A 26,230-nucleotide genomic window follows, 5' to 3' on the forward strand; every position below is an offset into this window, starting at 1 on the left:
GTGCAATTACAAGTGGAATCTTTACATCATAAAGACACTCAGCTGTTTGCTCAGAGACCAAGGATCTGTATCCTCCTCCCTTAGGCCCTGTCTATTGACCATGTTCTCCTGCTACTGAGATGTTCTTGCCCCAACTCTTTAAACATTGCTCAAACCTTAAAGTAACTTGCTGACATGTGAAGAAGCAATTACACAATTCCTGTTACTCTCCTCAGAACCTAGATGAAAATGGGTGCTCCATTCTTTCTCATAATCAAAGGACCTAAAATAGGTTTTTTCTTACTCTCTCTCTCTCTCTCTCTCTCTCTCTCTCTCTCTCTCTCTCTTTATTCAGGGTAGATATTTCATAAGATACATCTTAAAATCATTTTCCACACTGATTTAGGAGATTAGCAGAGGCTTTCCTAAATAGTGAAAGATGCCTGAAGGAAGCTGAGAGCCCCTTACTAAATGACACAGAAATAGCACCTCCTAAACTGTTGAAAAGCTAATGCTGGAATGAATAACATGTTCAGTGTTGTTCATCATATATGTGTGAACTGGTAATGACAGATACTTCTAAGAGAAAAAAATGAACCAAAAGTTTTAGGTAGTACAAAAGTACTGTATTTTTACTAAAAGAGTGAAAACCTTATTAATTGCTCTGAGTCTATTTTAGCAGGAATTAGATACTTGGTTTTCATTAACAAAGGCATTCAGAGATATTTGTCCTAATGAAAATCTAAAACCAGGCCTTTAAAGCAGATTCATGGTAGTGATGATTCTTCAGAGCGCTCACTAGTCCTCAGCCCTGTGGGACATGTTGATCATTCACTTTATAGGTCAAGTGCAAGTGCATTTATTAATGTATGTTCTGATATAACCCACCTTGCAGGATTAACGTCACAGCCCTTGATCAACGATACCAAAATTAATGGGTTCATCAGCACTGCCTGTGGAGACACCCTCCTCATTTATAGTGCATTTCTTCAAAGTTGTAATTGGGCGTGTAATCTGTGCAGTCTCCAAGTGCACTCTGGAAATGAAACCTGCCTCTGGAAGAAGAGTTAAGACCAGCATCTTCAAGACTTTGGTTCACTCGTCACTCTGTCCTGTTACGTTATTGCTATGGAACTTTGACATGGCTTTTATCCTCTGGTGAACTTTCCTCTAGCCTCATAAATCTTTCAATCAAAGATTATTTTCTGTATCCATCTTTTTTTCTGCCCATGAAATTTCTGTTACTACTACTCTGTTGAAACATTGATACTACGACTCTTTTGAAGCAATGTTGCTTCTACTCCTTTCAAACAAGTCATGTTCCACAGAAACAGTAGTGCCTTATGTTGCTGTGCCTGCATTCCCATGGGGCAGCCAGCTAGACTTGACACTGCACTCTACAGATATTCTCCCATCCTGGCTTTCTTGCCAGAGTCTTTGTTTGGTATTTTCTATTGGCTCGCTCTTTCTTTCTTTCTTTCTTTCTTTCTTTCTTTCTTTCTTTCTTTCTTTCTTCCTTTCTTCCTTTCTTCCTTTCTTTCTTTCTTTCTTTCTTTCTTTCTTTCTTTCTTTCTTTCTTTCTTTTTTTCAGGGTTTCTCTGTAGTCCTTGCTGTCCTGGAACTCATTCTGTAGACCAGGCTAGCCTTAAACTCAGAAATTCACCTGCCTCTGCCTCCCAAGTGCTGGAATTAAAGGCGTGTGCCACCACTGCCTGGGTTTTCTATTGGCTTAAACCTGCTTCTCACTAACAGTCCTTTTCAGCATCCTTTACTCTCAGTCTTACCAATGTACTCACTTGAATAGTTTCTCCAATCTCACATACACACACACACACACACACACACACACGTAATTTCCTATGTAAACTCTAACTACTGCCGAAGAAAACAGGAGAAACATAGGAAATGTACAAGACATGAATTTCCAAATTCTATTAATAAAAACACATGTAAAAGACCCATGATTTCTTTCTGATTAAAAAGATGTTCTGTGAGAAGAAAAAGTAAACAGATCATCAATTTTAATATCAAGTGAACAAAAATTCACAAATTTGAAACAGACACAAATTACAGACAAAGAAAGTTTGAAGATAAAGGAAGAAAAATGATTCAGTGGGGAGTTTGATATAAAGACAACCATTACATATTCTAATCATCAACATCGCATAAAGAAGACACGATATTGGCAACGTGTATGTACCTAAGAACACAGCCTCCAGAATAGGAAGATGAACAAGGAATGGAGGCACTTGCCTGTGATCCCAATGTTCCAGACAGGAGGCAGAAGGATGTCAACTCTGAGGTCAGTCTAAGCATCAGAGCAAAAGCCTCTCTTAAAAATGCACAAAATGCAAGAATCAGCTAGTGATGCTGTAGTCCAAGTGAGAGATTTGAATCCCCTTATCTTAACAATTAAAGAGTCAAGTGTAAAATGCACCCATCACTAAAGCAGAAATATTTTGTGAGGTGCAACTACAGTAATACTTGGAGAAGTTTTATGATCTAAAAACTTATTTTAGAAAAAAAGCAAAGAAGTATTACTCCATGGTCTAACCCAGAAAACCAGGAAAGCAACAAAGAGAAACACAAATTATAAGAATGACTGTCTTAGTTAGGGTTTTACTGCTGAGAACAGACACCATGACCAAGGCAACTCTTTTAAGGATAACATTTAATTGGGGCTGGCTTACAGGTTCAGAGGTTCAGTCCATTAATCAAGGCAGAAGCAGGACAGCATCCAGGCAAGCCTGGTGCAGGAGGAGCTTAGAGTTCTACATCTTCAACTGGAGACTGCTAGAAGAATATTGACTTCCAGGCAGCTAGGATGAGGGTCTTAAGCCCACACCACACACCTACTCCAACAGGGCCACACCTTCTAATACTGCCACTCCCTGAGCCAAGCATATACAAATCATAACAATGACAAAAATAAACAGAGGAACCAATGAAGGGCCTTGCAACAACAACAATAGAGTAACAACAGCAAACGCTGCTTCAAAAACAAAGGGAGCAAAGCCACCAAGTAGGACTTTTTAATAAAAGAAAATGCAAGTAAATAAGAACAGGAAAATTAAGGTTAGCTACATAAATTTCAGGCATTAAAAAGTTCACGTGTGTGTGTGTGTGTGTGTGTGTGTGTGTGTACATCCATGCATCCACTGGGGAAGATGTATGGAGGACAGAGGACAACTTCCCAGTGAAACAGGGTTTGTGTCAACTTGACACAGCTGGCGTTATCACAGAGAAAGGAGCTTCATTTGAGGAAATGCCTCCATGAGCTCCAACTGTAAGGCATTTTCTCAATTAGTGATCAAGGGGGAAAGGCCCCTTGTGGGTGGGATCATCCCTGGGCTGGTAGTCTTGGGTTCTATAAGAGAGCAGGCTGAGCAAGCCAGGAGAGGCAAGCCAATAAAGAACATCCCTCCATGGCCTCTGCATCGGCTCCTGCTTTCTGACCTGCTTGAGTTCCAGTCCTGACTTCCTTTGGTGATGAACAGCAGTATGGAAGTGTAAGTCAAATAAACCCTTTCCTCCCCAACTTGCTTCTTGGTCATGATGTTTGTGCAGGAATAGAAACCCTGACTAAGACACAGGGTAAGTGTGATAGAGCATCCCTTCTGGATCAGCAGCCAGTAGGCTGCGCATGCTCACAGTGTTCTCAGCAGTCAGACATTGTGAAATAAATTCTTTGGATGTGCAGGCAAACAGCCTGCAAATATTTCTGCCGTCTCCTCTCTTGGCTCTGGCGATCGTTTTCTTCCATGTACAGAAGCTTTGTGGTTTGCTGTCATCTGTAATCCTGTTTTCACATTTTGCTTTTGGTTCCTGTGCCTTGTGAACACTGTTCAGAAAAAAAAAAAAAAAAATCAGTGCCTTTGTGTTTTCTCTCTGCCGCTTCCTTTGCAGGTCTTGGTTTATGAAGTAGAGATCATTTTTATTGACTTTGAGTTGATTTTTGAAGATAGTGAGACATGGGTGACATTTTTCAATGTTTTCCACTTGGCTATCTGGCTCCCCAGCACTATTTGTTGGAGCTGGTCTTTATCCCCTCTTTAAATAATGTATGATTTGTCCATTTGACAAGAATCAGTGGGCTGTAGATTTGTATGTCTATTTCTGAAGTTCTTGTTCTACTCCATTAGTCTGTCTTATTTTCTACCAGCACCATACTGTTCTATTTACTGTGTCTCTGGACTGTGTCTAAGACAGGAATGGTAAAGCCTTTAGCCTTGTGCTTTTGCTTAAGATCTCTTTCTATCTACCTAGGGTGCTTTGGACTTGCATGTGAACTTTACAATGTTTTAAAATACATCTATGAAGAATGTCATTGATAGATTGACAGGCATTGGACTGAATCTCTGTATTACTTTGGACAGTTCATTCTTCCCATCTCTGAATATCTTAGTCTAATGTCTTTCATCTCTTAAGTCACTGGTTTAAGTCTCCTGTCAGTGTTCTGTAATTTCCATTGCAAGTGGCCGCCTCCTCCTTGGATAACTTTTTTCTTACACTTCCTGCTGTTTCTGTGTTTTAATTGTTTCTCACCAAATATGCTATTTCTATATTAAAACCTATTGATCTATAAATCTTTCTATTTCATTGAATTTGTTTATTACTTCTACTAATATCTTGGTGAAGTCTTTGGGTATTTTTCTATGTATAGTATCATATTTTGTCCAAACAGATAATTTGACTTCTTCTTTCCTATCCATGAACCTTTTCTTTCTCTTGCTTTATTCCTCCAGCTAAAACTTCTAGTACTGTGTTGCATAGAAACAGTTGAGAGTTGATATCTTGTCTCTAATCTTAGAAGCAATGCTTCAACTTTCCCCCATTCAGTATAATGCTGGCATGTGTTAGCTGTAGTCTTTATTTTGTTGAGTTACTGTGATATCTAACTCCTTCAAGGTAAGGACTACCAGAACCATGAGCAATTTACTTTTTAGTGAAATCCTCTTTCCTATCCTAGTCCACCTTCTGTAGTTTACTAACTGATGAAATACAGTATAACACACACACACACACACACGCACGCACGCTCGCACCAGGGGGAGGGACCAGAGAGAAAAAGAAAGATTAGAGTCCCTCTGACTACACCCTAACATTTTTTAGGGCAAGAATTTTATTTTACTGATTTTGTTTTGTTTTGTCATGTGAGGGAGGGGCAGTCAATAATATAAACCAATGACTCTGTGAGGGCCTTTACCTTCCTTTGTTATAGCACCCTTTGTTGATAACACCTGTCATCACCATAGGATGTAACAAGAAATGGGTTTTGTTCCTTAGCTACACAATTTCCAAAGTAGCTGGTGAGGCCAAAACAGAAGGATCAAGGGTCCAACATCAGCCTGGGCTCTATAAGTATCATGTCTCTTAAGTTTATTATTTAATTAAAATACCCAGCTATACAGCCCTCCAGCAAACCAAAAATGGTCAGAGAAAGGACTGCTGACTACTATGATCTTTCTGGTCATTTCTGATCTGGTCTGGTCTGACCTGGTCTAGTCTAGTCTAGTCTGGTCTGGTCTGGTCTGGTCAAGTCTGGTCTGGCCTCAAATGGTCTCATCTGGACTGTACCAAAAAGAACCAGCAGTTCATTCTAAGAATGTACAAAGCAATAAAGTACAAGTATATATCCTCATACATGGTAATCATGTTTTATATAATGGATTACAATTTTAATTAAAGTTGGCATATTTCTGCTGCCATGCTTTAAGAAATTAACTAAGTTGGACAAGCTCTCAGCTCTTTAACTACACCAAACCTGTTTGTGATTTTTGGCACTCCACACATGAGGTGTGTTATGAAGATGACAACGTGCCAGTCATCCAAGCTGTCAAATGCCCGCTAAAAGCCACTCTGAGCCAAACTCATTTGCACTCAGATGAACACCTTCTGGGAAGCAATCACTTAAATACTTACAGTTTCAGGTGCCACTCACAGACAGTAAAACAAATTTTGCAATGAGCCCAGAATTGTTCTCGTCCAAAGCACTGCAGTAATTCCACTGAATAAACCAAGGCAAAGGATTATGACAGTTATTATATGGAATCACAGTCCATCAAACATTCACAGCATAAGTCATCAGGTTTGGACATGTGTGCAATTACATGGTTTAAAACATAATTTTAAAAGTAAGTCTTCTCTTTAGCAGTAAAATCACTGCCATGTTTTTCTGGCAAGTGACAAATAGTACACAAGTGTGCATGAAAATGTATCACTGGGTGCATTCCTTCATTTTCAAATCACATGGGAAGGGCAATCCAGAGAAGTAAAAGGGGATCTGGACAGTAAGAAGCATGCAAGCTGGAGCACCCTCTTGTTAAAGTGTAGAGTCGGAAGGGTCTTTCCACTTGCTAGAACTGTTAATCCCCGAATTCCAGGGCTGGGTCTTCCTAGCCTACTTCATCCAGTCCTCATGAAGACAGTTTGTAAGTCAGGTTTGCTGAGGTGTGACTGTGCTTGAGTGGCCAGGACTAAGGAAACTGTATAGGCAATAAGTCCTCTCTGAGAATTTGTGGGCCTACTTGTTTTTGCTTATACAGCATTATGTTTTTAATGATGTATAATAATTTCCACTGTAGACTGAGAATATTTAGACATTGGAGTGGGGTCTACGGTGGTTTCTCAGAATAAGAAGTGATGACTCTGCTTTGGCAGGGTGATAAACACACAGACACAGAAATGCAGCATAAATTATCTTGGCTAGAATTAAAGGACCTTACAGATAAATCTTTTTTTAATTAAACTAATTTTAAATTTTTTTTATTGTTTTTTTCAAGACAGAACTTCTCTGTGTAGTTCTGGCTGGAACTTAGTCTGTGGACCAGGCTGGCCTCAAACTCAGACATCGACTGCCTCTGCCTTCTGTACTGGGAGTAAAGATATGTACCCTATGCTAGGCTAATAACATTTGTTTTTGATGTAACTCCACACTTAATCAGTTATGTTGAGCATTCCAAAACTTAGAAAATATCAGACTTTAAATGATAAAATGATTAAGTTTCTTTTCTCATGATACTGGCTTTGTGTGTGCTAGGCAAGCATTTCCCACTAAGCAGTATCCCCAGTCCTTGGTTCCTTGAGACTGGGTTTCATGTAAGGAGCTGGTTCTTAAAACCTTTGAATGATAGTAACACAGAATCGGTCCATTCATGTTTTGTTGGTTACAGAAAACTTCTTGGTATGCTTCCAGTCCCAACCACGCATTGGGGTGGAATGAGTTTATCTCCCTTCACAATCTGACAGTCTCTAAGCAGTTTTTTCATTTGTTGAAAAGTTCACCTACATGCTTTATAAAACCTGATCAATAAACTGTGCTATACAAGGGTATATTTCCTGATAGTTTTAAGGGCCTGCAAAGTATACATGCAAGACCATGAGACAACGTGGGATCATGAAACACTAGCGCAGGCCAATGGCATTATGCAACGGTAACCACGACTTAGCACTGGACAACAGTCCAACTCAGAAGACAATCACTCACCATGTGCTGGAAATGACGGAGCACAGAGATAGCTGAATGGTCGCAGAAGAGCTGGCACAGCTGGAGAATGTCCCATATTACTAAATCATGGAGATAAGGGAACAACAGTAGAAGAGAGATGGCCAAGAGCAAGCAGACAACTGAAAAAAGAGGATTTATATTTCTTAAAGACAGAGGACAAAGTGCTCTGGCCTCCAGGACAAAGCGTTGTTTTTATCCTTCACAGGCTACAGACCACAGGTGAGGAAAACAAGGGTAAGTACTAGGTCCAACATGGACCTGGACTCTAAAACTAACATAAGGCACGTGATATTTTCTCATCCCACAAATAAGGGTTTAGAGTCTAAGGTTCTCAGCCTTCCTAATGCTGCAGCCCTTTTATACACTTCCTCATGATGTGGTGAGGCCATGCCCACAATTATTTCATTGCTACTTCATCCCTGTAACTTTGCCAGTGCTATGAACCGAAATGTAAATATCTGTGTTTTCTAATGCTCTTGGCATGCCCAAAGCATGGATTGAGAATGGCTGGTTTAGACCATGCACACACTAAACAACTGGGTAAAGCAAAGAACATCTACCAGTTAGGGAACTGCCCCTCCCCTCCAGTACTCAATCTTTGTTATCGTTTGATTCAATTGTGTACCCATCATCCATGCAAAAGATTGTTCTATAACCTTCTTCTGAGCATGGGGCAGAGAATGAGAGACTTAGAATGTACATTTCCAACGGGAACATATATATCACACTTCCTCCTGCAAAGACTCAGGGATCACTGTGGAAAGGGGGCAGGAAGAGTATAAGAGTGAGAGAATCTGGGTGGATGTCTTCTGGAGGGAGCACAGATCTGCCTGGATGACTCATAGCAACTGGACTAGTGTGCACAAGACTGGGAAAGCACAAGCCAGACCAAAGCTAGCATGAAGAGGGGCATTGAGAACAATGTCCCATCCTTAGCTAAAGAGTTATTAGCAATTCTTAGCAGCTGGGAGAGGAAAGGTTCCTTTCTGTAAAGTGTGTAGGCCCTGATAAGTCAATCACAATCCATTTGCTGTCCACACACTCAAGAATATTTGTACAGCACAACTGGCCTTGATGTGCAGGGTCACAAATTTAAGTGTTAAATTTGGAAAGCATTGGGGAAGAGAGAGTGATTTTAACCAAAATATGTTATGCAAAAATGTCAAGGAACTGAGGAAAATATTTTTTTAAAAAGAAAAAGGCTTTACACACACACACACACACACACACACACACACACACACACACCACCATAAGAAAGGAACTGCCCTAAATGAAAAAGCAATCTGTATTGAACGAGTCAAGCAATCACAATAATAAGGAGTATAGCAGAAGAAAGAACAGAAATAAAAGTGACAAATAAATACATAAAAAGTAGTAGATTACTAAGCTTGCAAAAGTAACACTGGGAGTTAGAGTATTTAAAATAACACTATGCTAAAAACAGCTACAGAAGTTCAAGGAAGCTAACAGCTGAATACCTTCTGAGTTTATAACAGAAATTTTCTCTCTCTCTGTCTCTGTCTCTCTCTCTGTCTCTCTCTGTCTCTCTCTGTCTCTCTCTCTTTCTCTCTGTTTTAGTACATAGAAAATTAAAAATATTGTTGTTTGAACTGTTAAGGAAATAGCTTAAGATAGAATATGCTTAAAATAGCTTTAAAAATATGCAGAGATATACAGACACCTAACTCTTGAGATCATTATGGCTGGAAGGAACTGAAACTGGTTTTTATTTATTTATTTTCTGGAGTTTGTTGTTTTTTTTTTATTTTTTTATTTTGGAGGGGGTGTTGTTGGTTTTGTTTTTTGTTTGTTTGCTTGTTTTTGTTTTTGACAAGTCTCTGTGTAGCACTGGCTGTCCCGGGACTTGCTCTGGCCTCAAACTCAGTAACCTTTCTGCCTCTACCTCAAAAGCTGGTTTTTAAACAGTAAAGACATTGTTTGGATCAAAATCCTATCGTGAAACAAATAAAACATTTATTAAAATATTTTAACTCTATGAGAGTTTATATATAGAAAACTAATAGCATAGGTGTGAATGGCAACTAAAGGAACCAGGAGGACAAGGGACAAGGGACAACACTCTTGCTACCATGGCCACACAGAAGAAGGAAGGGAGATTATAACACAAAATAGATGCTTGGTGAGTAAAACCTGTCTAAATAAAGAATCTGAGAAAAGTTTTCAGCTCCTAGAGGGGCTGAAAGTAACTAAGAAAAAAAACATGAAAAATAGAAAAAAAGAACCCACTGTGTGTTTAATCACTGCAAAAGTTGCTCGGCTATGTTGCTTGTGGGGGTTCAGTGCTACACATACTGAACAGTTTTTGGGAGAAGTGGCTCTATGAACATTCAAGACCACACATCAAATATGTTTTTTTTTCTGTTGTTTTTACCAGACCATAAAAATAATATTAAAAACTGAGACAGATGTATTATTTCTGGGAGGTCTCAGAATAACTCTTGATGTATTGCTTTATACCCGCAAGGAAGAAACAGTGTGATATAACCACTGTCAAGATGCAATAAGCTTCATTTTGACATCATTTGAAGCAAAATTTGTAAAACAAGAACAAAAGACAGGACTAACATGGAAAATCCTTTGAAATCAGATCAAATTATATGCACAATAAAAATCATGATGGTATCAGTTACCAAGACATACTCTTGTGGACATTACTTAAAAGTAATGGCATAATTTTCTCATTTTGATACTACACTGAGGTTATTTAAAATATGGCTTTGTTTTTAGAAATTCATACCAAATTGCCAAGGATATGGTAACTGGTAGGTTTCCCATGCTCCAGTGGATGCTCTGACACCCTTGCACATACAGGCAGCACTAACTGGACTTATTGAGTTATCAAAAAGAAAAAAGTAAAACAGAAAACATTTACTTTCAATTTGAACTTAACCTATAATGTTGCCATTTTTCATTCTTTTTATGGCACTTTCATCTTATGCATTCTTCCATTTGTGTAAATGCCACATTGATTTGTCATGAAGAGACAAAGAACAACACAAGTACTTCATTTGTTTCCTATGGATGAAAAAAAAAGTAGATATGCAGGAGCTAATCACTGATAAACTGGAAATACTGGGGATTGGTCATTAACAATATACATCTATTATTATGTATATCATTGTAGATAAGGAAATAGAAATAGAGTTAGCACTCCATATAATTACATGGGTAGTATACTTTAGTAGCTGAAATTTGAATATTTGGGGTGAAATGATTATCATTTAATTGCATCATAGTGACTGAAATAAAAAATCTATTAGAATCACAATAGAATGTAATACTTTCCCATTTGTAAAGTAAGCCATATTTGCATGTTAGTGGTATTAATCTGATAATAGTGACCTCTTTAATAGCAAGCACCATAAGAACATGGACTGCCCTAACTTTTGTTAACAACTGTATGCTTCATGTTGCATTTTCCAAACAGTATCTCAAGTCTCACAACCCAGTGAGATACTTATTATTAATCTCATATTATGTATGAAGATTTTGAAGCTGAGAAAAATTAAATAATTCAGTCTTGTTTTGCAGAATCAAATAGATACATACTCAAATACTTAGCTTCACAATTGAAGCCAAGACGAAAATGACCTCATTCCCTGAAACCATTTAGATCAACCTAGTAGAAATACAGCATAGTCAATGAGGGGTCCCTTTGGAAACCACAGCACCATGTTCTTTCATAAAAGCTACACAATACAAGTCAGAGCAAAAGTACAACAAATTTAGTGAATCTGAATAAATATCACACACGTTTTTACTAAAATTCAGATGACCTTAACCTTCAAGCCAAAGATTTCTAAACGTTTAAATTTGATTTCTCCAAAATTCTAATGAAAATGTTTATTAAATTCATAAAAATACTGAAACTAGCAAATACACCGACTAAAGATAAAGTAACTTTTCTAGCCTCGGGGAGGGGAGGGGGGAAAGTATAAAGTTTCAGTAAGCAATAGGAATGAACTAAGACATACATCTTGAATTACACTAACAGGAATTTGAACCAAAACTGTAGGAAAGGGAACGGGAAGCAGAATAGGATTTGATTTGGGATTGGGGCTGGGATGGAGAGCAGAGGAGTGGGAGGGATGGTGAAACAAAGTATGGAAGGTGAACATAATCAATGATACAGGTGAATAGAAATGGCATGATGAAACACTGTATCATGGTTTCACTAACACTAACAAAAAATGTAAAAAAACGAAAAAAAGTACCTCATTTTTTAAAGAAGAAAAAGCATTCCTGCCTATAAAATTCTAAGGCATCTGTTACATTTATAAGAAATCTCCTACCATTTTCCAAAGAGATTGTCTTCAGAACTGGTAAGCCCTTCTCTGCCTTCTCTACTTTCAAAGTTACTCTTCATCTATTCGCAACAACATAACGTTCTCCTCAGGAGGCGACAGTGTATCAGTAATCAAAAGTATAGAGATGGCAACTAGGGGCAGTCTCAAGATCCTTATATTAATGGCCAACTCGATATTTTGGTATAGTCTCTTGGAATGGAAAAATCACTGTTATTGTCGTATTATTATTTTAGTGTGGAGAGCTTTGGGGGGCCAGGAATTTGACTTTGGGCAGGGACAGAGAAGTCCAAGCAGGAATCTAATTTTAGGCTAGAACAAAGAAGTAGGTTTCAGACTTTGGGCTAGAACATGGAAGTAAACTCAGATACCTTGGTCATCCTAATAAGCCCTTAGAAACAGTGATCATGGGAATGATCCTGGGACTCTGTTCATTGTCTTGCTTGTTCATTGACAGTTTGTGTTTATTGTATTGCTTATTCCTTAACCTAGAACTGACCTTAATACTTGCATGTAATTAAAATGATATAAAAGCAGATTGGGGAAAAATTAAACCTGCCTCAGCTTCAGAACTGGCTTGGGTCATGCTGTAATGTTGTCTAGTTGTCCTTTTTCTTTTTAATCTTCGCTCCTGCCCTGGAGAACCTGTTGACTGACTGAGCTGGCTTGTTCATTTTAGCAATAAAGATTCTTAACTAACAATTTAGGAAGTGCCTTAATTTTCTACTTTTCTACTGTAATAGAGCTAGAACCCTCATTACAAGTATTTATTACTCACAAAACTAATAGAAAAAGGGGAAATCAAGGAAAAGGCAGGGGGCACTCAGGGAATAGGTTAATCAAAATTAAGAATGCATGGGCAAAGTCATAAAGAGGCTTTCATAGTCTGTTATTCAACAACTCAGACAGCTAGGCAAGAGATTCTCTCAGATTTTAAGGCCAGCCTTCTCTTGTTATCTACAGAATGAGTACCAGGCAAACTATAGGTACATACTAAGACTGTGTGTGTGTGTGTGTGTGTGTGTGTGTGTGTGTGTGTTGATAGATATAGATAGATGGATAAACACACACAATTTTTAAAGCCTGAAATAATAGTTTCCTGAATGGTTGGTTAATGCTCCTTTAAGAAGAAAGTGTATCACATAGAAATCCATGTTCAGGATGTGGAATGCTCCACTGTGAGGTGTTGGTCAGGAAGAATGAAAGAATCCCCCCAAAACTTCAGGCTTCTGCCAATACTCCTGGTTACACATCTGAATAAGATCATAAGTACCTAGTGTATTAGTCAGGGTTCTCTAGAATCACAGAACTTATGGATAGTCTCTATATAGTAAAGGAATTTATTGATGACTTACAGTCTGCAGTCCAACTCCTAACAATGGCCAGTAGCAAGCAGGCGAAGGAGAGTCTTTCTTCTTCCAATGTTCTTATGTAGGTCTCCAGCAGAAGGTGTAGCCCAGATTAAAGGTGTGTGCTACCACACCTTTAATCCCAGATGGCCTTGAACTCAGAGATCTCCTTGTTTTAATCTTCTGGAATTCATAGCCACTATGCCTTAAGATATCCATACCAAGATCCAGGTCAGAAACTTGTATCTCCCAACCTCCAGATTAGGATCACTATATCATTCCAGATATAGTTAAGTTGACAACCAGGAATGCCCACTACACCTATTGGTAATTCCCTCACATTGCAAGAAACTGAGAGGTAAATCTGTGTCTGAATGGAAGTTCCCTTTGTGCTGGCTAGCTTTGATAATTCTGGCAGGTACCATACAAGCTGAGGGGGGAGAAAGTCATCAGTTATCTAACTGTGGGCCTCACAGGTGACAGTAATGACACATAAAAAAAAAAAAAGAGTATGTCTACCAGTGCAATCGTGGCATGATTATTATGGATATTAATTTTTATTGGGTTTGAGGCTAGTTCCTCAGGAATTAATTAATACCTGCTATTGTAATTCTTCTAGTTGTGATCCCATGGATAGGGAAGCTATAGGCATCAGAGGGAAACCCATAGGTGTTGCTTTATTAAATAGAATATAACTCTATATAGTTTATTTTTGTAACCAAAGGTCAGGGTTGCTTTCAGCCTTCATTTGTTGCTTGCAACCTCAACCAAGATTTTTGGGGTTGGGGTTATGAAGGCACAGAGTCAATGATACAGACTCCGGGAGTTGGGCAAGTGGCCAAAGCAGACTCATTTATTACAGGAACTGGGCAAACTTATACCCTACTCCCAATATCTTGTTGGCTCTCAAATAGCTAGATACCATGCGGTCTTTTTCTCAGTGGCTTGCTCCATCACCTGATCCAGCATCGGTGAGTGGTCTGTAACTATACTGACAGATTCTCAGGGAGGAAATGTCAGAGGCACACATGCCAGCATTGCGGCTGGGCTTGCTTGCCATTCAAGAAGCTTCTTTTTGCATTAGGCAATGTTTAATGCAGACACTCATGAGTAATCACAGTGCAAGATGCAGTGCTCATCCTTAACAGGATATCTGTATCTCTCCCTCCTGAGCTCTGTTAACAGAATAGAAGAGTGGGTAAAAATTTCAGAGCCAGAGACTGAGGAAGAGCGCTACAACACACTGTCTCCTGGATGTGGCATGGTTACTGCCTCATTAATACACTGCAATATGGCTGCCTGAACAAGACCTGTATTGGGTCCATTACGTCATACTTAGATGAAGAGCTCTTGAGGGCCTTCACTGAGGCACAATGGACAATTAATGGGTGCAGAATATGATATGACTTTTTTTCCAGTGGGAAGCTACTGATAAATTGCCCAAATTTCAGTAAATAACTCATTATTAACTCTCATGAATACAACCATAATTAAACTCATGGTTCCACAAAAAAGACAAGAAGGCAGCTTGTTATGAAGACAAAAGGTTTCAACAGGAAGAGAGAAGGAACAGAAGAGGATGGGCTGAAGACTCAGTATATACATGTATGAAATTCTCAAAGAGTAATAATAGAACTAAAAATATCTTTTCAACATTACAAGTTAGGTTGCCTCTAAGGATCTGTCAACAGTTTCTACTCCATTTTTTAATATAATAGCTTAAAATATTCCAACATATGTGTAATATTTATCACAGTTTATTAGTTTTTCATTGCTATAATATTTTTAAGATTTATTTATTTATTTTATATATATAAGTACACTGTAGCTGATGATTGTGAGCCTTCATGTGGTTGTTAGGAATTGAATTTTTAGGACCTCTGCTCACTCTGCCCCTGCTTGCTCCAGTCCAAAGATTTATTTATTATTATACATAGGTATACTGTCGCTGTCTTCAGACATGCCAGGAAAGGACATCAGATCTCATTACCGGTGGTTGTGAGCCATCATGTCCTTGTGAGTCATCATGTGGTTGCTGGGATTTGAACTCAGGACCTTTGGAAGAACAGTCAGTGCTCTTACCCGCTGATTCATCTCTCCAGCCCCTATTATATTTTTAATAACTGACAAGAGGCTATTTAAGGGAAGAGAGATTATTTTAGGCCCATGGTTTCAGAGGAGAAATACATTGTAGCGGGAAAAACATGGTAGAGTCCAGGGTGACTGGAGCATGTGGTTGAGAGGCCTGACATCTCAACAGATCAGGATGCAAGAAACATAAAAGATGTGGGACTAGACTATGAAACCTCAAAGGATCTGGGGCCTCAAACCTGCCTTCAATAACCTACAACTTCAACAACTTCCAAAAATGGTGCTACCAGCTAGGAGCTAAGTGTTCAAATACCTGAACCTGTGGAAAGTTTTTTTTTTATTTGTTTTTTTGCTTTGTTTTGTTTTGTTTTTGTTAACCAAACCACAACTACTGAAAGAACTTAGAATAAGAATTATTAGACAAGTTTAAATGAGAATGGTCTCCATAAGCTCATATGTTGAGTATTTGGTTCCTCATTGGTAGAACTATTTGGAAAGGATTAAGAGGTGCTTTGTTGGAGGAGGTGTGTCATTGGAGGAAATGGAATCATTTCCAGTGTCTCCCCACTCTGCTTCATGGGTGTGCCCCAAAATGTGAGCTCTCAGCTGCAGCTACAGTGTCATAGCTGCCTACTTCCTGCCATGCTCCCAACAATGATGGTCAAGTACTACAATCCGTAAGTTAAAACACTTTCTTTTGTAAGTTGTCATGGTCCTGATGTTTTATTATAGCAACAGAAAAGTAACTAAGACAGAGATTTGTACCATGAAGTGTGTTATTGCTGTGTCAGACAGGCCTAACCATGTGGGCTTTTGGATGGATGTGGAAGACTTGGGGAGTTTGGACTAAAAATGTGGTTGGGTTCTGTAAGTGGGACATGGCTTAGCGCACCATCGTAGAAAAAGCTTGGAAAACAACAGTGCTGAGAGCAATGTGAACTATGGAGGCCCAACTCTAGAGTGTCAGACAGCAATAGCTTTAACAACTGAAAGAACCTAGTGGGGAAACCCCCACTCAATTCCTGATTCGGTGCGCACCCAAGAATCACGAACAGACGGCCAACTTGATGTAAGAACACGAGGTAGTTTAATGACCAAGCTCCGGGCCTACACATATCTCCCCGCAGGAGACAGAGGTGTCGACCACATGGTGGAGCCATAATGGCAGAGCTCCTGGTCGAAACGTATCTCATGCAGGAGACAGTGGTTTCGACCACGAGGCTTGGAAGCTAGGGGGTTTTATAGAAAAGGGGTGGGGCTGGGGGAGGAATTGGTGCAGTTTCACATGATTGGTCCATTTAAACATCAACAGACTGTCAGAAGGGCAGGAGATAGGGAGGTGCCAGGCCAGTCAGGACATGTAACAACGGGCCTGCCTGGGCATGTCCTGGCCTGTTCGGCTATGTTCTCAGCCCCAGGTTTTAAAGCTCACAAACAACTCTTTGGGCTATTTGACATAAATTACATGCATTATAGGTCTCAAGTTTTATTTCCTTTCACAACTATCTAGAGACTATTCTTGTGCTATTTTGGCAAATTATGTGGCTACTTTTTGTCCTGGTCCTAAAGGGTTTCTTTTCCGAGACTAAATTTAAAAGTAGTAGACTAATTTCTTTGGCACAGGATATTTCAAAATAGCATACCAACTCTGTCTTGTGGTTATTAACAATTACGGTTAAGTAGATTTACAATGAAAAAGAGTAAATGGAATACAAAGAAATAGAGAATGTCCATTTTGAGAAAAAGAGCCTCAGGAAATCTGAGGTTGGAGACAAGGCTTGTGCTGAAAGAGATAAGGAGTTTAAGGAGAGCCTAAATTTCAAATGGAATGGAGGGAAGGGTGTCCTCAGTAAGAGAACTCACCCAACCAAGCTTGTAGTTTGTAAGGAAAAGGCCTGAGGAATGTTTGCTCCTAAAAAGCAACAAAAAATCAAAGCTACCATGAATGTAATTCAAGGTGGCCAGGTAAAGCTTGAGCTTTTGTAGTTGTAGTCCAACATGGCCGTCTTATTCAGATGGTTGGAGTTTTAGAATCATGAAGGATTCATGAGTAAGTCTGTGGAAACTTCTTCCATGTTTAAAGACAGCTACTGAGGCCAGACCTACAGCAGGAGAGTCCCTGTCTGGAGGCCTGAGGGTTTTCCAGTCCCACACCCTCCTTACAGCTTCCCCCTCCCACCTGGGGTCAAGGCTAGGCCAAGTTCCATTCTCCACCTACAGGAACATTCTTGAGTAAAATGTTCTCACAGTGTACTGGCTAATAGTCACCTGACCCTCTGGAAAGTCCCAAGTAGCGTTTAAATGCATGTCATACTTGCTAATCAATAGATTTGAAGATCGATATGCTTAGCCAGTAAGTTTGAACTGTAACCTTGCTGATGTACAATGTGCATCTAAAAAATATAAAAGCTGCTTGTAATGACCATTTGGGCGGCCTTCTTATCACTCACCTCAAGGGACTGATTGAGGGTTGACCCCAATGTTCTAGAAAATAAACCTCTTGCTTGTGCATTGATCTGCATCTCAGTGTCTCACTTTGGGGGGAGGGGGGACATCTTGAAGTAAGTTCCACTTACTGAGGGTCTTGCAGGCCCATAGAGGTCATTGTGTGAAACTGTGACAGTGGAGCCTGGATTGCATCAAAGACTTCAAGATGTTTGAGGTGCTAAAGTAATGGGATATCTGCCAAGGAAAGTGGATTACAAGGAAGCATCCCAAGAGAGAGAGAGAAATGTGTTGTGGTCAGCAAAGCTGGAAAGACAGAGCCTGGTAAGCCCTGTGACATTAGCTATGCTTGTTTTCGGCCTTGCTTTGGTCCAGCATTGTCTCAGTATGCCCTGGTTTCACCCTTTTGGATGACTATTCCGCACGATTATGTGTTGGAAGTATGTGATTTTCTTCTTTTCTTTTAAGATAAACAAGTAAAAGACTGCCTTACGTCTCAGAAAAGAATTTGAATATTTATCTTTGAAATAATGTAGAGACTGTCAAAGATTGTGGGGACTTTTGTGGTTGAATAAATGTATTTTGCACTATGATATTATTGCAGCCTATTAGGGACCAAAGAGTGTAATTTGGTATTTTGAATGAAAATTCCATCATTGGCTCATGTATTTGAATAGTTGGTCTCCAGTTGATGGGACAGTTTGGGAAGGATTGGGAGGTACAGCCTTGTTGGAGGATTGAGGTTTCAGAGGCCTAGACCATGACCCAGTTTGCTCTCTCTGTCTTCTATTCACAGATAAAAGTGTGAACTTTCAGCTACTGCTCTAGCACCATGCTTGCCTGTCTGCTCCAGTGCTCCCAGTCATGAGTTATAGACTCCTTCAATCTGAAGCCATTATCCTCAAATAAAATGATTTCTTTTATAAGTTTCACTTGTCATATTTTATTACATCACTGAAAATTTGCTAAGATATAGATTATCCAGTCTAATACATAAATTTCTTCCCTCACAGTATTCTATAATAAAGTCTCAATAAAAATTAAAACAACATAAAAATTTATAAATATAAAATACACCTGAATAAAAACAAAAGAATATACTTTCCAACTGGGGAGAAGTTTCCTCTATTTCTGCCATTTATAGAATAAATTAATAAATGCATGTGGAGGGCCTGGAAAGGTAGCTCAGTGGATAAGAGTGCTGGTGGTTCTTTCAGAGGACCTAGCTTCAATACCCAGAACCTACAGGGTGGCTCACAGCCATCTGGAACTCCAGGACCAAGGGATCTGCTGCTTCTGCTGTTCTCCACCATCACCTGGCTATAGTGTTAATCTCTCATCTCTAAGTTCTGGTAAAATCACAATCTAATATCAGGAGACAACTCTTGTATTGAAAGCATCAATGGACTAAAATTTGTTCTTAGGTTTTATTAATACTTAAAGTATAAAACAACATTAGCAAAAGAGGAATGAAAATTCTAATAAAAAAGAACAAACGACATAAAAAAATTGTTCAGAAACACATGTGCACACTTGCTTTGACTTGTCTTATTTCCCAGATGATCTTAATAAGAAAGATAGGCTTTCTGTTTAAGCCAATGTTTGTGGATTTGTTTTTCTTCCTTTGTTGTTTTTATAACTCAGTATCCTTCTCCAATGGGTTCTCATGTATCCCAGGCTGGCCTTAAATGTCTGCAGCTGAGAATGGCCGTGAGCTCCTGGTCCTCCCGAGTTCTGGGATTCCAGGAGCCACACCTGATTGTTTTCAGTACCAGTGATTGATCCCAGGGCCTTGTGCATGCTGGGCAAGCACTCTGATTTCCCCAGTGTAGGTCCTGCATGTCAGAGGAGCTCTCAGGTGCTCTACATGTTGCTCCTTTGTAAATCTCACTGAATAGTTGAGGTTTAGGACAGGAAGAGGTGGGGCAGGTGCAGAGCAGGAGGTAGAGTGGCTGCCTGGTCAGACCCCTACAAGTCACAATAACCCTTAGAAAAATTTTCCAACACTCAAGTAAATAAGCCTATACTTTCCATGTTTGATTTTGGTTTTTGTCAATGAGATAACAACTTCCAGCCCTACATTTCCCCAATGTTATCATCCTATTTTTTAAAAGAACATGGAAAAATGGTTCTGTGATTAAGAGAGAGAGCTGTCCCAGCACCCATGTCAGCCTGTAGCTCCAAGTCCGGGGTTACCTGACACCTCTGGTTCTCATAGGTACCTATACTCTCATTCATATATCTGCACACAGACACAGACATATACATACACAAACACATACAGGCACAGACAGACACAGATATCCACTGACACAGATGTGCATAGACACACACATAGACACAGAAATAGACATACATACACGATACTGACACACACACACTCACACACCGCAATACACACACTAATCAAAACTAATTTTTTAAATTAAGATTTATTTTTACATAGGTGTTTATGTGTGTTACATGTGTGTATGTATGTACCTGAATACACCAGAAGAGAGTGTTGGTGTGGAATCCCTGGTGCTAAACTTACAGGCAGTTGTGTACTGACAGCTAAACCATGGTCCTCTGGAAGAACAGAGAGCTTTTAACTGTTGAGCCAACTCTCCTGTCCTTGTCTTCTCGGTTATTAACACTAGAATAAAGCCAAAAGAAGCTATTACAGTTTTTGTGAAATAAAATACTCATTTCCCCAACAGTTTAAAAGGCAGAAAGAAGAATGATCAAGGAACATTTGCTTAGGACTGGACGGAATTGAAATGAGTAATGTCAGTTTTCACATAAATACATGCTTTGCAATTTAACTGACTTTTTTCCTATGCAATATTTTACACTCAAATCACTCTAAGGTGTTATTTAAATCTTTAATGCATTTTAATGCTGTGATTTTATTCCTAAATAATCAAAGTCCATTTTCAACACTTGCCAGACATTCAGGGTAAATAACCACTTACCAAAACAACTACTCACATGTAGATCATTTCAGTTGTTTCCAGCATGCCTTTGGATTGCCTAACAAGAATGCTATTAAAGAATTTAAAAGAAATTTAAATGTTGTTTTTATGAAGATGTAAAGAAGTTTGTGGTACTTTTGAGGATGGTTTCGAAGGGTTTTAGGTTAATGTTATGGCAACTGAGTGAAAACTCTGAATTTGATTGCTTGAGGTATCAGGGACAAGCTTCAAAATCAGGCCATCTTCCTGGCGCTCATAAGAACCCAAAACCTCACAGAGAATGACTAAATTCTATTGTTCATCAACCCACAATAAGATATATGGGGCTGGTGAATTTTAACACGTTGTCGTGCAATTTTCACTTAAAGCAGCAACGGTAAAGGTCTTTTGCAGCAGCCTCGCTATTACTCAGAGGTGTGTACAGGCCAGGTAGAGTTTGGTATCAGAAATGATTGGTGACTTTGAAGGCAATATGTGTTGCTACTTCTGAGTGGTATTTGTAGAAAATATCATCTTCAAAAATACCCCTTCCCGCTTTAGACCTGAGTGTCCTGTGCTCCTGCTCTCCTGCTGAGACTCACAAACTTAACTCCCAAGGCTGACAAAGTACAGCCTTCCTTACCACTGATGTCACAACTCTGGTACACAGCTCCAATTCCTTCTTTACCTTCAACATCAACTGCTTGGCTTCTCTGGCATGCCCAACCCACAGCACAGGCTTCTCTCAGCTCAGATCAAAGTTCGTCAACAGAATTGAGAGGCTTAAAACAGACACAAAGCTTCCAAACAACCCAGATGAGGAAATGTCCAAGACCCCGAAGTTACTTAAGCTGGAGAACAGAGGATGATAAACACTAGCAGGAGCAGCAGCAACTCTCTGGATGTTCCACGCACTGCTAGCTCCTGAAGCAATAACTGTTGCCGTTTTCTGAAGTTTGAGAGTCTCATAATGTTGCTAATCTATGACCTTTAATCAAAAGTCAGTACTATCAATTTCCCTATTGCAAACAAAAACTAATTCCAAGGGCATGAGAAAATTTGAAACTTGAGTAGACGAGAGAAATTTTCAGAGAATACATTTGGTATTGTAGAATGATAGCTAGCACAGTACAAATCTTTTACATTCTTGCATGAAGTTTCATGCAAGATGTTTTATACTTCTATTTTAGTAAGAGAGTCCTTTATTCCTCACAAGAAGTTTATTATTATATTGATTATTTTAAAATCTAATATATAATACTTGGGATGCATTCTTTCAAAAGGCAATGTGCCTTCATTGTAGAGAACTTAATAGCAACCTTTTAAAAATAAGCATTAGTACAATTTCAGAATTCAAAGAAAAAATATTGCTGATTTTGTAATATTTCCTTTAAAATTTGTATGAATAAAGCATATGCAGACTATATAACTGCTAACTTGCTTTTCTCCTCTACTAAGATACATTTTTAACAGCTCATTTGGTTATACAAAATGTTTTATACACCAGATGTTTACATAGTAAGAATAAGAATGTTACATTTTAAAAAGGCTAACCCAGTGTCTTAGCAGAACATCTGCATAATACAATGTGAAAATTTTGCACATGGCTTTGAGAACGCCCAGGAAGATCATGTTTTAGACATTACAGAATCATAAAAATTAGCTGCAGGCCTATCAAAGCTGAGATACCTTCCAGCTCTACACTGGGTCTCTATCCAGTGAGTATAGAATCAGATCGGAATACCAATTTCCAGGCCGTTAGTAGTGATACTGATTCTGCTATCCTTAGAAACCACACAAAGAAATACCCTTCAAAGGACAGTGGAGGAATTGTCCCAGAGGCTACCCAGGCTAGGTCCCATATTATGTGGCATTGTTTCGAATTGAGGCTCCTTGAATTTTCTGGTCTTCCATACCAATTTGGCTTTTGGATTCGATGAAAGTCTCTGAAGGTTCTTCTGTCCATTGGAAAGAAGCACAATGAACAATCAGCTATCTTTTGAAGATTTGCTCCCTAACCTACACCCATGGAGTACTGCTTTGATTTATGGGTGGAACTTTGTCACATAGACCCCATTAACTATAAAAGACTAAAAACAGTATTTAGTGATTGCATGATTTTAAAGTTAGATATGTTTCATCATTGAATAAATATTTGCTATCGCCAGGCGTGGTGGCACACGCCTTTAATCCCAGCACTTGGGAGGCAGAAGCAGGTGACTTTCTGAGTTCGAGGCCAGCCTGATCTAGAGTGAGTTCCAGGACAGCCAGGGCTATACAGAGAAACCCTGTTTCAAAAAAACAAACAAACAAAAAATGCTATCATGAACATTCTTGTATTTAAATTTTGATCTGTTTCGAAAACAGGGTATCAGTCTATAGTACAGGCTGTCTTGGAACTCACCATGCAACCCAGAATGATCTTCAGTTCATAGTGATCTTCACGTCTCAGCCTTCCAATAGATGGGAATTCAGATGTAAACCAAATTACCCTGATTTCCTTCAAAGATTGATAAAAAAGTTAAAGGTCATGCTTCCCTAGGTATATGTATTTACAGTTCAAAGGCACACAACACTTCCTTGGGGCAGTCATGGTCATGGCTTTCCTGTCTCTTACACTGTTTAAAAATGGGCTCTGCTCCTCCCTGTTCCAGAGACAGCCTCATCTTCTTGTGCAGTGCCAGCCTCATCCTGTAGACAAAATGGTGAAGGTCAGTGTGAACGGATTTGGCTGTATTGGGCACCTGGTCACCAGGACTGCCATCTGCTCTCCACTTGGAAAAGTGGAGATTGTTGCCATCAACAACCCCTTCATTGACCTCAACTACATGATCTACATGTTCCAGTATGACTTGACCCACGGGCAAATTCAACGGCACAGTCAAGGCCGAGAATGGGAAACTTCCCAAGTCATCAATGGGAAGCCCATCACCATCTTCCAGGAGAGAGACCCCGCTAACATCAAATGGGGTGATGCGGGTGCTGAGTATGTCGTGGAGTCTACTGGCATCTTCACCACCATGGAGAAGGCTGGGGCCCACTTGATGGGTGGAGCCAAAAGGGTCATCATCTCTGCCCCTTCTGCCGATGCCCCCATGTTTGTGATGGGTGTGAACCACGAGAAATATGATAACTCACTCAAGATTGTCAGCATCCTGCACCACCAACTGCTTAGCCCCCCTGACCAAGGTCATCCATGTCAACTTTGGCATTGTGGAAGGGCTCATGACCACAGTTCATGCCTCACTGCCACCCAGAAGACCGTGGATGGCCCCTCCGGAAAGCTGTGGCGTGATGGCTGTGGGGCTGCCCAGAACATCATCCCTGCATCCACTGGTGTTGCCAAGGCTGTGGGCAAGGTCATCCCAGAGCTGAACGGGAAGCTCACTGGCATGGCCTTCCGTGTTCCTACCCCCAGTGTGTCTGTCGTGGATCTGACATGCCGCCTGAAGAAACCTGCCAAATATGAGGACATCAAGAAGGTGGTGAAGCAGGCATCTGAGGGCCCACTGAAGGGCATCTTGGGCTACACTGAAGACCACTTTGTCTCCTGTGACCTCAACAGCAACTCCCACTCCTCCACCTTCGATGCCGGGGCTGGCATTGCTCTCAATGACAACTTTGTCAAGCTCATTTCCTGGTATGACAATGACTACGTCTAGAGCAACAGGGTGGTGGACCTCATGGCCTACATGGCCTCCAAGGAGTAAGAAACCCTGGACCAGCCACCCCAGCAAGGGCACTGAGAGCAAGAGAGAGGCCTTCAGTTGCTGAGGAGTCCCTATCCCAACTTGGCTCCCAACACTGAGCATCTCCCTCACAATTTCCACCCCAGGCTCCTATAACAGGAGGGCCTAGGGAGCCTTCCCTACTCTCTTGAATACCATCAATAAAGTTCGCTGCATCCCCCCTCCCCCCAAAAAAATGGGTAGGTACAATCATGTTACTCTTACTTGGGCCATGGATTTCTAACATCCATATAAAATCTATGCCTTCTAGGATATATCAGTATTCGATTAAACTTGTTTTGTAGCAGGAATCCTTGCCACTTGCTACCATAGAGAATCAAGCTCATCCTTTCCAACTGATGGATGAATAGGGAGAGATTTTTGTAGTTCTTTGTAAGTAGGGATCATGCCCACCCCGTCACCCCCCACCCCCAGCAGCAGGGAGTAGTTTGAAGACAGACCATCATCCTTCAGCTCCCCCATAAGGTGTCCTAGACTACAGCTCCCAGGGAAAGATGAGATAGGAAGGAGAACAGGGTAGAGCATGGGATCCAGAAGACCTTATACAAAGGCTAGAAAGTTGGTATATGAGATAAACCTGTTGGCAAAGAGGAAAACTGGAAATCCTCCAGTCGATGTCAACTATAAAATATGCTTAAAAAGTTAACTCTGTACACTTCTAATGTTTGAAGTCCTAAACACTCTCCTTCTTCTGACCCAATCCCACACTTGGAAATGTATTCATGAGTAAATTATCATGCTTTGCTATACTATTCTCCAAATACCCCTGTCTAATTCTCTGTTCTAGAACACAGGAATGAGGAGCTCCTCTGGAGATGCTCACTGAGTCTTCATCGTCACTGATATATCTGACAGGAAAGTTAAAAGCGGCACTTACAATTGCAGGTGTGTCAGGGCACAGGTAGAGTTTGGGTAGAAATATTAGTGTTGAAAAGTTACTTCTTTAGAATTGACCATAAAAAAAATACTTTTTGAATATAACTATGACTGAATTGTTGTTGACTTTGATGATTTTTTCCTGAAACAAATTCTAACAAAACTGTTAGCCAGTTAATAATCAGATAATAGCATTATAATTTGAATATGGTAGGAACCCCTTACAGAGAAGGTTCCCTAGAAACACAGATTAATAAACACCACCAAGCTTATGAAACATTTTTCTATGTGAACTAAGCAAAAATTTTTAGTTTGTTATTTGAGTTTCCCAAATTAAATATTACTTACATGTGAAAATTTCATATTACATTTCATATTAAATCATTTTATTGTGACAGGAAGATAGTTCAAGAGGTGACGGTGCTTGCTGTGCCAATCTGATAAGCTAAGTTCAATCCCAGACCAGATTTAAAGTACAAGGAAGGAACTGTTCCCACAAAGTTGTCCTTTGACCTCATACATGCACTCTGACATTTATACAAACACATATACCACACAATAATAATACAAAATGTAAAAGGCATTTTATTTATATAGTAATTGTACTATGTTTATTTTAGGAATCAAATTCAAGAACTATATTTAATTTGGAAACTACTTACACCTGTAAGAGACCATCTATGGCAGGAAAACTTACAGTACAGGGGTCACAGACTATGGTCATCTTGAATGGGCTAATTTTTATAATTACATGAACAATATAAAATTTCGACAGTTGTGAGGTTATTCAGTTACACTTCAGAATTATTAAGCTTTAAATGAAAAAACATATCTTTCTTTTTTGTAGAAAATGATTTTAATATTTACAACTGTTAATATGCAAGAAGCAGAATAATTATTTTAAGATTTATTTCATTGTTATGTCTCCCTTTTCATTTTGATTTTATTAATTTGGATATTGTTTCTGTGGCCT

General features: G+C 39.6%; 1 pseudogene; it reads left to right on the forward strand.

The window, feature by feature from the left end:
- Window positions 1–23,334: 23,334 nt before the first annotated feature.
- On the forward strand, window positions 23,335–24,348 carry LOC147001588 (glyceraldehyde-3-phosphate dehydrogenase pseudogene; annotated as a pseudogene).
- The last annotated feature ends 1,882 nt before the right edge of the window (window positions 24,349–26,230 follow it).

The sequence above is a fragment of the Mus caroli genome, unplaced genomic scaffold (genome assembly GCF_978045245.1).
Source record: "Mus caroli unplaced genomic scaffold, Mus_caroli_1 scaffold_13, whole genome shotgun sequence".
NCBI classification, from domain to species: Eukaryota; Metazoa; Chordata; class Mammalia; order Rodentia; family Muridae; genus Mus; species Mus caroli.